Raw genomic sequence first — 11,569 nt, 5'->3', positions numbered from 1 at the left:
GAAGATGAGCCTTGGGGAAGAGATGCAGCTCACCTGGGGAAGATGAGCCTTGGGGAAGAGATGCAGCTCACCTGGGGAAGATGAGCCTTGGGGAATCGGCACCTAACAGGCTGCCACTGTGTGCAGGAGAACCAGGGGCCATGGGGGCGGCAGGAAGCCACAGGGGCAGGAGCAGGGGCAGGAAGGGGCCACTGGGATGGCGATGTGGTGCTCAGTTCTCATAGATGATATTTGCATGGAGGATTTTGGGAAAAGCACAGTAGTTTCTGGCAGTCCCCCAAAAGCCTCTCTAGCCCAAAGATAACTCCACCCTCCTGGGCCTTTGAGCAGTTGCAGCAACTACCTCAAAATATATTGGACAGCGATGTCAGCAAGATGGTAGACTAAACAGCTCTCGGCCCTCCTTCTGCTCAGAGACATAAGGTTAACAACAATATATGGGCCAGAACACCTGTGTGAGAATTCCAGCGACCAGCTGAGAAGCTACAGCACCCCAGCCATTATAATGCCAAGAAAAGATTTTGGCAAAAAGTGTAGGGAAATTGGTGATATTTGACAGGTTTGTCTTAGTCTGTTTGGGCCGCTCTCTATGTGTACCACCATGTCCAACTAATTTTTTTCTATTTTCTTTTGGTAGAGATGAGGTTTTGCCATGTTGCCTAGGCTGGTCTTGAACTCCTGGACTCAACCTATCTGCCTGCCTCAGCCTCCCAAAGTGCTGGGATTACAGGCATGAGCCACTATGCCTGGCCTCCTCCTGTTTTTTGACATTGGGCAGGCTAACAAACCTCTGTAAGTTTCAGTGACCCCAAATGCAAAACAACAGCGTCACCATCTAGTACCTACATCACAGGGATGTTATGAGGATGGAGAGGAACAACGCCTATGAAACACTTCGTGCAGGACAGGACACGGGGTACGAGCTAGTCAAAGCTCGAAATCATCACTATGGAAGTTTTTGTGAAAATGCCTGAGACAGGGTAATTTCTAAACAAGAGAAGTTTATTTCTCACACTTCTGAGGGCTGATCTCTGCTTCCAAGATGGTGGCCTGAACACTCTCCCCTCACACAGTGGAAGTGATAGAAGAGAAAAAGGGAGATGAAGGCTGTGTCCTCACATGGTGGAAGAGCAGAGGAGAGCAAACCCATGAACTTTCTCTTTCATAAGGACCCTAATGCTATTCATGATGGCTTTGACCTCATGACTTAATCACCTCCTGAAGGCCCTATTGTGGCAAGCCAATCCTTTCTGACAATCACACAGACAGGCCTGCATGACAGTCACACAGACAGATTTCCACAGCACAGCCTTAACATGGAGCAAGTAGTTACACCTAGGGAAATCGGTGCCCAGACATCAAAGCTAGAAATGAAACATACGGTCATAGGAGCCTTGCATAAGCTTCTCCCTAACCTGGAGCAAGTCAAAATAACAGAGGCAGTCTTATATTCCTACTGCCAGGACCTGTCGTAGGTCAACGGAATCTGAGACAAGTCAAGGTAACAGAGGCAGCTGTTTGAATAGACTCATTGGAGAGTCTAGGACAGCTCTCCAGACCAAGCTGTAAAGGAGACAAGATAGAAATCATCACTCCAGTACCACAGTAGACAGGCCTTGAAGGTACTGGGGCTCTTTTAATCAGATTTAGCAAAAGCACTTTTTGCCTCTGACCTTCTAGTTGAAACAAAATTAGCTACAAAGAAACAGAAAAATGTAGCCCAATCAAAGGAACAAAATTAAAAACTCCAAAACTGATCCTAAGGAAACACAGATCTATGAGCTGCTTGAGAAAAAAACATCTAAATAGTTGTCCTAAAGATGTTCAATGAGATAAAAGAGAACAGATAGATGACTAAAAAACAAAATCAGGAAATGATGCATGAACAAAGTGAGAATATCAACGAAGAGACAGAAACTATTAAAAAGGACAAACCAGACATTCTGGAGCTGAAATACACTTTAATTGAACCGATACATTTTTAAGAGGGGTTTGATAGCAGACTTGATCAGGCAGAAGAAAAAGTCAGCAAACTTGAAGAGATGTATGGGCCACTATCAAGTAGATCAATATATGCACATGTAAGTTCCAAAGGAGAAGAGAAAGGGGCAAAGAGTTTATTTACAGAAATAATGGCTGAAAATTTCCCCAATTTGAGGAAAGCAATGGACTTAAAAATTCAAGAATCTCAAAGACCTCCAACTGGAGTAAATCAACAGAGAACCATATCAAGACACTATATAACTGTCTAAAGTCAAATACAAAGAAAATCTTGAAAGCAGTGAGAGAAAAGTAATTTGTCTCACGTAAGGGGTCTTCCGTAAGATTATCAGAGGATTTGTCAGTGGTAACTTTGCAAACCAGAAGGTAGAGGGAGGATACATTCAAAGTGCTCAAAGGAAAAAAAACAACTGTCAACAAAAAATATTGTATTTGACAAAACTGTCCTTCAAAAATGGAGAAATAAACACTTTTCCAATTAAAAGCTGAGGGAGTTCTTTACCATTAAATCTGCTCTAAAATAAAAAAGATTAAGGGGTCTTTTATGTTGAAACAAAAGGATGGTAAAAAGCAACATGAAACCACATGATAATATAAGGTTCTTCAGTAAAGGTGAACACATGGATAAATACGATAATTTGTACTATTGTCCTCTTGGTGCATAGAATTTATTTATTTATTTTTTTTTTTGAGACGGATTCTGGCTCTGTTGCCCAGGCTGGAGTGCAGTGGCTGGATCTCAGCTCACTGCAAGCTCAGCCTCCCGGGTTTACGCCATTCTCCTGCCTCAGCCTCCCGAGTAGCTGGGACTATAGGCGCCCACCACCTCGCCCGGCTAATTTTTTGTACTTTTAGTAGAGACGGGGTTTCACCGTGTTAGCCAGGATGGTCTCGATCTCCTGACCTCGTGATCCGCCCGTCTCGGCCTCCCAAAGTGCTGGGATTACAGGCTTGAGCCACCGCGCCCGGCTGATTGTTTTTTTTTTTTTTGAGGCATTGTCTTGCTCTGTTGCCCAGGCTGGACTACAGTGGTGTGATCTCGGCTCACTGCAAGCTCCGCTTCCCGGGTTCACGCCATTCTCCTGCCTCAGCCTCCTGAGTAGCTGGGGCTACAGGCGCCCACCACCACGCCTGGCTAAATTTTTTTGTGTTTTTATTAGAGATGGAGTTTCACCATATTAGCCAGGATGGTCTCCATCTCCTGACCTTGTGATCCACCCGCCTCAGCCTCCCAAAGTGCTGGGATTACAGGTGTGAGCCACCACGACTGGCCTACATCAGATGATTTTGTGTAGGTAAGGGAACCTGCGCAGGGTCTTGCCTGGGCATGCCCGCAATGGACTGGAGGCCCACAGGCACTGGGGAAGTGGGGTGGAGCTACCAGGAATTCGTGCCTCATGCAGGGGAGGAGCCTGGCCTCTTCAACTAGTGTGTGGTGGCCTGGTATTCAGTCTGTGAGGTGGTAGCCTGTTGGCAGGACCCCCTCTTTCTTTGCTGAGAGCTTTCTTTTTGCCTAATAAATCCACCCTGCTCACCCTTCAGTGTGTCCTCATGCCTAAGTTTTCCTGGTAATGAGACAAGAACTCGGATTTTAGCTGAACTAAGGAGCAAAAAATCCTGCATTGGTCAGGTGGTTGCTAAACAGCCTCTCTAAAATAATAATTGGTAGCAGCCAGCACCAGGGAAAGGCAGTCTCCGGATAGATAGAAAAACCTGAAATAGGTACTCAGCTTCCTGATAAGATCTCAGGAGTTGGATAAATGGGCTCATGCATGCGCACTAAGGGGCGAAATGGCGGAGTGTAATTGGTATATGACCTTCTAGGAACACTTGACTGGTACAGGAAGAAGGCCTCAAGTGAGCATGCTCACAACTCCAGTAAACACACTATGCATACGGCCCCTCCAAAGTGCTGGCAGGCCACTGGGCATGCAGACAGCCCACCACACAAAAGAATCAGGGGAGAAGGGATATAACCCCCTGGAAGCATGCCAGTGCTTGAGGTGGAGTCTTGCTCTGTTGCCCAGGCTGGACTACAGTGGTGTGATCTCCTAAGTCAAAGGTTAAATGGAGCACTTGAATCTCTCAAGTCAGACAGAAGGGACCTTGGAGTCTGCACTGAGTAGAACTGAGGCACCCATGGCCCTCCTAGACAGGAGGCTCACGAGAGTGGCAGGGCTAAAGCCTAACACCATGCAATGTCTGTTGTTTCCTCTGCTTTTTCTTTTTTTTCTTTCTTTCTTTCTTTTTTTTGAGACAGAGTCTCCCTCTGTCGTCCAGGCTGGAGTACAGTGGCGCTATCTTGGCTCACTGCAAGCTCAGCCTCCTGGGTTCACACCATTCTTCTGCCTCAGCCTCCCGAGTAGCTGGGATTACAGGCACCCATCACCACGCTTGGCTAATTTTTTGTATTTTTAGTAGAGACGGGGTTTTACTGTGTTAGCCAGGATGGTCTCGATCTCCTGACCTCATGATCCACCCGCCCTGGCCTCCCAAAGTGCTGGGATTACAGGCATGAGTCACTGCACCTGGCCTCCTCTGCTTTTTCAACTGAAATTGGTTCTTTTCCAAAAACCCATACTGCCTATTCTCCTGTTTTCTCTGTGTGTATTCTGAAATGGCTTGTGCACTCACTGGACTGTCTGCCTTGGGGGCAAGTCTGCCTCTTTGTTTTTACTTTGTATGTCACTTGACTTCTTAAACACACACTCTCTGTTATTCATGCACCCGTGGCTCTTGCTGCATTTGTGTGGCAGCAAAGACACAGGCTCCCTTGGGGATACGCCCTGAGATTTATACTTGGTTTTACCCTACCAGCTCGGACGACCTCTAACCCTTCCCCTGACTACTGGCACATGGTCGGGACAGACACTAATTGGAACCCTGGCTCTGCCAGCTCCTTATGACTTACCATATGCTTTTCATTCCTGTTATGCCCCAGGGCCAGGTTTTCCAGTGGCTTTTGAAGCAGTTTGTCTGCGGGCACAGGGCCTCACTCTGTGGCCCTTTAAGGACCCTGCCTACTTGCTTTTTTGAGTTAGCACTTTTTGGGAGGAGGGAACATTCTTCCTTTGCCATTGCAAGTTCTTACCCCAAGCCCCAAGTCCTCCAGAGGTTCTTCTTTATGTCAGGAGGGAAAATAAACATCGCCCTCTCAAATGGAAGGGCTGCTATTTTTGTGAGCATATGAAGGCTTTCCATGAGTATTCTTCTTGCCTCCTCCCACTTCCTCCTGTAGCTTACATTTCTCTGATCACTTCCACACCCTTCTGAACATGCATCAAGACCTTCAAGGTCATATTTGCAGGGAGGGGAGTCAGCCCCCTTGTGGCATTTAGCTGAAAAACAGGCTTCTCATCTACTTGAAGAACATGAGAAATGGGACCCTGAGAAAAGAGATCATCACTTTGTTGCCAGAATGCTCCGAGCAAGAGTCACTATAAGGTCATGGAGATAAGGATATAGGCCAGCTGAAAGCCACAGGCACAAGAGACCCACAGGACAGAGATAAAGGCTAATAGATTATCACTAAAACAGAGACGAAGGCAAGGTTAGGGGTACAAGGTAAGACATTCCAGAACCCCAAGGATGAGCAGGGGGCCCACTGTTCTCTCTGGTATCTCCTCTGTTCTCAAGTGGGTAATTGTGATGAAATGGGACCAAGGTTTAGGGTACACAGTAAGACCAGTTCATTCTGGAACCCTAAGGATGAATGGGGAGGCCCTGTTCATATTGTTGTCTCCAATGTTCACAAGTGGGTAATTGTGATGAAATGGGACCAAGGTTTAGGGTACACAGTAAGACCAGTTCATTCTGGAACCCTAAGGATGAATGGGAGATGCCCTATTCAGGATAACAGGAAAGTAAGAAGGGACACCTTTTACCTTTTTTCTCCTCTGTTCTGTCTTCACAGGTGGGTAATCATATCTCCACACCACAGGACACGCCCCTCAGATGTATTCCCAAAAAGTGGGAAAAGTTTGATCCCCCAAACCTTAAAACAGAAAAATGGTCCAGGCACCATGGCTCATGCTTGTAATCCCAGCACTTTGGGAGGCTGAGGTGGGTGGATCACCTGAGGTGAAGAGTTTGAGACCAGCCAGACCAACATAGTGAAACCCCATCTCTACCAAATACAAAAAATTAGCCAGGCATGGTGGCAGGCACCCGTAATCCCAGATACTTGGGAGGCTGAGGCAAGAGAATCACTTGAACTCGGGAGGTGGATTACAGTGAGCTGAGATTGTGCCACTGCACTCCAGCCTGGGCAATAAGAGCAAAACTCTGTCGAAAAACAAACAAACAAACAAAAATAGAAAAACTAGGTTTTCTTTGTAATACTGTTTTCCTCAAAATTAACTGGGACTCAATTACGAAAGTCAGCCTCAGAACCCAGTGTCCCTATGCAGGAAATCCTCAAAGTCACCTCCTCAGTCTTTTATAACTGGGAGTAGAATAAGGAGGACAGGGCTAAGGAAAAGGAGAAATGCAGGGACCAGAGGCAGGCTTAACTACTGGCTGCTCTGCAAGCCCACCAGCCTCCTCCGCAAGCCCACCAGCCTCCTCCAGGTTGCCCTAAGGACACTCCTCCAGGTAACTGCCATTGGAGTGGGAAGCCAGGCCACTGGAAGGCAAACTGCCCCAGTGGGACAAACGGGAGGAAACTTCACATGGTTTGCCCCCTCTGCCAAAAGCTTGGCCACTGGAAATGGGACTGCTTCGAAGGCTGAAGGGGTCCCAGAACAGAATCCCAGCCCCTGATGGCCTTGAGCTGGAGAGCTCTCTGCTCCAGCTGGCTTTCAAATCAGACATTGGCACTAACAGGGCAAAGCCAAGGGTGACTCTGGAGGCAGCAAATAAAATTATAAATTTCCCTTTTGGGTTCAAGAGCTGCCTACTCTGTGCTAATCTCTTCTGAGCAATTCTTCTCCAAATGCAGTCAGGTAATGTGGGCAAATAGCACTCCCTCCTTCCAAAAAAAAAAAAAAAAGATTCACACCCCTTTATATTATTTAAGAGACCAATTACCACTTTCCCACCAGTCCCTGCTAGTGTCTAAATACCCTACACCTCTTTGGGGCAAACATATACTTTCTTAGATGGGTGCTTGCTTAATATTTACCTGACCTCTGAATTCATCTTTCCCTCTAATAGCTCTATTTCTCCCGGGAAAGCTACCTAAATCTTTAACCAATAACCTTAACCTGGACAGTCCAACCTCAGGGATTTAGAAATAGCCCACACTTATTTGGACAAACCCTAGCAAAAACCTAACCAAGGCATCTCTCAAGGGGGGATACCTTCTACAGTATGTAGATAACCTCTTTGTCTGCTCCCTGCTTCACAGGACCGATACAGCAACATGTAGTACAAACCATAACTTCCTAACAGAAGGAAATTACTTTGTCTAATTCAAAGGTTATGAAGGTAAAGGTATTGTTGGTAAGGAAGTTTATAAAGAAAAGTGATTTTGTATGAAAAGGATTTTGTATGGTAAATTCTTGTCCCAAAGTAAAATAACTGGTTGTTTAAAAGAGGGTATGTTTACGTCAAGTCAGAAAGTCCAAGCATGCTGTAGATAGTCAGTGCAAATTGTAAAATGCTTTATAAACTGTGATCATGACTCTTAACTGTACAACTTGCCTGCTTTACAGCTAGGTAAGGCCTGGGAACATACAGAGTTAACCGTATCCCCATATCCATGCTGGAAAGAGTCAAACCTTATCTGCATTTCTGTTGGGTGGCCTAGGCTCCAAACCTAGTGCATAATTAGAATTGCTTACTTACCAGGTTTTTCACCAAAAGTAAAAGTTGCTAAGAGTTAACAGTGTAACGTGTACTTGACACTACTGGAAAAACAGTTTACATTTAAGGTGTGTGGGAAAAGCGGAATGTGATTTTGGTAAAAGATTATAAGAAGGCATGGAAATATGGATATTTTTGCCTAGTTTAGAGGGTTAAAGGGTGGTTTTAAATTATATATGATAAAGATAAAGGTTAAAACAAGTTGTGGAAGGTTTGTTAAAATTAATCTTGTAAAAGAAATTCTGTATGTGACCATATTGGCTAGAGTTAAAGGAGTATTCAGTTTTTCCATAAATTGAACAATGGAATAAAAGCACAACAGAGTTTTATTACAGCATTATTCTGCTCCTTATAAATGTGTTATTGGTACATGTTCCAAAATTATGCAAAACTTCTATAATTATGATATAATTTAGTATGTTATCACTAATAATGATAATTGTTATTGTTAAAATTAGTGTGCCACAGAGATAACAAACTTCTTTTTCAATTGTGTCTTTGACTGTGGCAACATAAGACTTTTTGTCGTCCACAATTGTGGGCTTGTTTTAATCCTCTTTAAAAGGTGAGGTTTTTTTTTTTTTTTAGACAGAGTCTCACTCTGTTGCCCAGGTTGGGGTGCAGTGGCACGATCTTGGCTCACTGCAACCTGCCTCCCAGGTTCAAGCTATTCTCCTGCCTCAGTCTCCCAAGTAGCTGGGATCACAGGCAAGCACCACCATGCCCAGCTAATTTTTGTATTTTTAGTAGAGACAGGATTTGGCCATGTCGGCCAGGCTGGTCTTAAACTCCTGACCTCAGGTGATCCATTCGCCTTACCCTCCCAAAGTGCTAGGATTACAGGCATGAGTCACCGTGCCTGGCCAAAAGGTGGTTTTTATAGTCAGCTATAGGATTCTAACAGGTGCTCCTAAATGCAGGTTTCTGATAACTTTGGAGATTATGATATTAGAATAGAGGAAAAACTTTCAGGACTCTTATGGAGAGCTGAAATGTTCATGAATATCAAGCAGAACAGGAGCTAACTGCATGAACAGTGATCTTGCCACTGCACTCTAGCCTGGGTGACAGAGCAAGACTCTGTCTCAAAAAAAAGAAAAGAAAAGAAAAGAAAAAATGAATACATTAAAAAACTAAAATGTTTAAAAAGAAAAACCATAGAACTACCATATGATCCAGCAATCGCACTACTGGACATTTATCCAAAGGAAGGGAACTCAGTATATTGAAGGGACAGCTGCACCTCCATGTTTATTTATTCCAGCACTATTCACAGCAGTCAAGATATGGAATCAACCTGGGTGTCCAACAACAGATGAGTGGATAAGGAAAATGTGGTATATATAGACAATGTCATACTACTGAGTCATAAAAATATGAAATCCTGTCATTTGTGGCAACATGGATGGAATTAGAGGACATTTAGTCAAGCAAAATAAGCCAGGAACAGAAAGTTAAACACCACGTATTCTCACTTATACGTGGAAGCTAAAAAAAGTTGATCTCACAGAAGTAAAAAGTACAGCAGAGCATACTAGAGACTAAGAAGGGTAGGAGAAAAAGAGGGATAGGGAGAGATTTGTTAAAGGATATAAAATCGCAGATAGATAGAAGGAGTAATTTCCAGTGTTCTGTGACACTGTAGGAGGATGATAGTTAACTATCGTATAGTATATAGATTCAATAGCTAGAAGGAGGGTATTGAATGTTCCCAACACAAAGAAATGATAAATGTTTGAAATGATGGCTATGTTAATTGCCATGCTCTAATAACTATGTATTATATGTATCAAAACATCACTATGTAACTCAAGCATATGTATAGCAAGTATCTGTCACTTTAAAAAAAAGAATCACTGCTGTCAAGTGGAAAAAAAATAACTGTTACAAGAAGCAAAGAAGGACATTATATAGTGATAAACAGGTAAAGTCACCAAAAAGATGTAACAGTTATAAATATTCATGCACCAAACCTCAGAGCTCCTAAATATATGAAGGAAACTTTGGTAGAATTGAAGGAAGAAATAGCAGCAAAATAATATTAGGAGACTTTAATACCCCACTTTCAATAAACCAATAGAATAAACAGACAGAAGATCAATAAGGAAATAGAGAACTTGAACAACTCTACAGCCAGTTGACCCAAACAATTACAGAACACAGTGCCCAAAAACAGCACAACATACGTTCTTCTTGAGTGTACCTGAAACATTATCCAGGATAGATCACAACATACGTTCTTCTTGAGCGTACCTGAAACATTATCCAGGATAGATCATAACATACGTTCTTCTTGAGCGTACCTGAAACATTATCCAGGATAGATCATAGTAGGCATAAAACAAGTCTCAACAAACACACAAAGACTGAAATTAAACAAACTATCTTTTTCTTTCTTTCCCTTTTTTTTTTTTTTTTTGAGATGGAGTTTCGCTCTGTCACCCAGGCTGGAGTGCAGTGGCACAATCTCAGCTCACTGCAAGCTCCGCCTCCCAGGTTCATGCCATTCTCCTGCCTCAGCTTCCCAAGTAGCTGGGACTACAAGTGCCCGCCACCACGCCTGGCTAATTTTTTGTATTTTTAGTAGAGACAGGGTTTCACCATGTTGGCCAGGCTGGTCTCGATCTCCTGACCTCGTGATCTGCCCGCCTCAGCCTCCCAAAGTGCTGGGATTACAGGTGTGAGCCACTGCGCCTGGCCCAAACTATCTTTTTCAATCACAATGGAAGGAAACTAGAATTCAATAACACAATGAAAATCCACAGACATGTGCAAATTAAACAACACATTTTTTTTTCTTTTTTTTCTTTTGAGATGGAGTCTTGCTCTGGCACCCAGGTATGGTGGCGGGATCTAGGCTCACTACAACCTCCACTTCCCCAGTTCAAGCAGTTCTCCTGCCTCCGACTCTCGGGTAACTGAGATTACAGGTGCCCACTACCACGCCTGGCTAATTTTTGTATTTTTAGTAGAGACAGGGTTTCACCATGTTGGCCAGGCTGGTCTCAAACTCCTGACCTCAGGCTGTCCACCCACCTCAGCCTCCCAAAGTGCTGGAATTACAGGAGTGAGCCACCGCACCTGGCCTAAACAACACATTCGTAAACAACCAATGGATAAAAGAAAAACATGAAATCATAACATACCTATGGAATGCAGTAAAAGCAGTGCTAAGAGGAAATTTTAGAGCTATAAATATGTACATTTTTTAAAAAAGAAAAATCTTGAATCAACAACCTAACTCTACACATCAAGAAACTCAAAAAAGAAGAGTAAACTGAAACTGAAGATAGCAGGAGGAAGGAAGTAATAAAGATCAGACATAAAGAGATATCTATATACATACAGGTATCTGCAATAGAGAATAGAAAGACAATAGGAAAACCAACAACATGAAAAGTTGGTTTTTTGAAAAGAGCAAAAAAATTGACAAACATTTAGCTAGGTTAACTAAGAAAAACTGGAGGCTGGGAATGGTGGCTCACACCTGTAATCCCAGCACTTGGGAGGCTGAGGCAGGTGGATCACCTGAGGCCAGGAATTTGAGATAACCCTGGCCGAAATGGTGAAACTTCGTCTCTACTAAAAATACAAAAATTAGCTGGGTGTGGTGGCACACACCTGTAATCTCAGCTACTCAGGAGGCTGGGGCAGGAGAATTGCTTGAACCCAGGAGGTGGAGGTTGCCGTTAGCTGAGATCGCACCACTATACTCCACCCTGGGCAGCAGAGTGAGTGAGACTCCATCTCAAAAAAAAAAAAA

At 43.8% G+C, this 11,569-nt stretch overlaps 1 protein-coding gene across 1 annotated transcript in view; it reads right to left on the bottom strand.

The window, feature by feature from the left end:
* Positions 1–11,569, bottom strand: part of FGD3 (FYVE, RhoGEF and PH domain containing 3) — a 57,224-nt gene that overhangs the window by 33,285 nt on the left and 12,370 nt on the right. The window lies entirely within an intron of this gene.

The sequence above is a fragment of the Colobus angolensis genome, unplaced genomic scaffold (assembly GCF_000951035.1).
Source record: "Colobus angolensis palliatus isolate OR3802 unplaced genomic scaffold, Cang.pa_1.0 Scaffold72, whole genome shotgun sequence".
Classification (NCBI taxonomy): domain Eukaryota; kingdom Metazoa; phylum Chordata; class Mammalia; order Primates; family Cercopithecidae; genus Colobus; species Colobus angolensis.
Note: the sequence above shows the minus strand (reverse complement) of the source record. Positions and strands in the feature narration are given on the sequence as shown.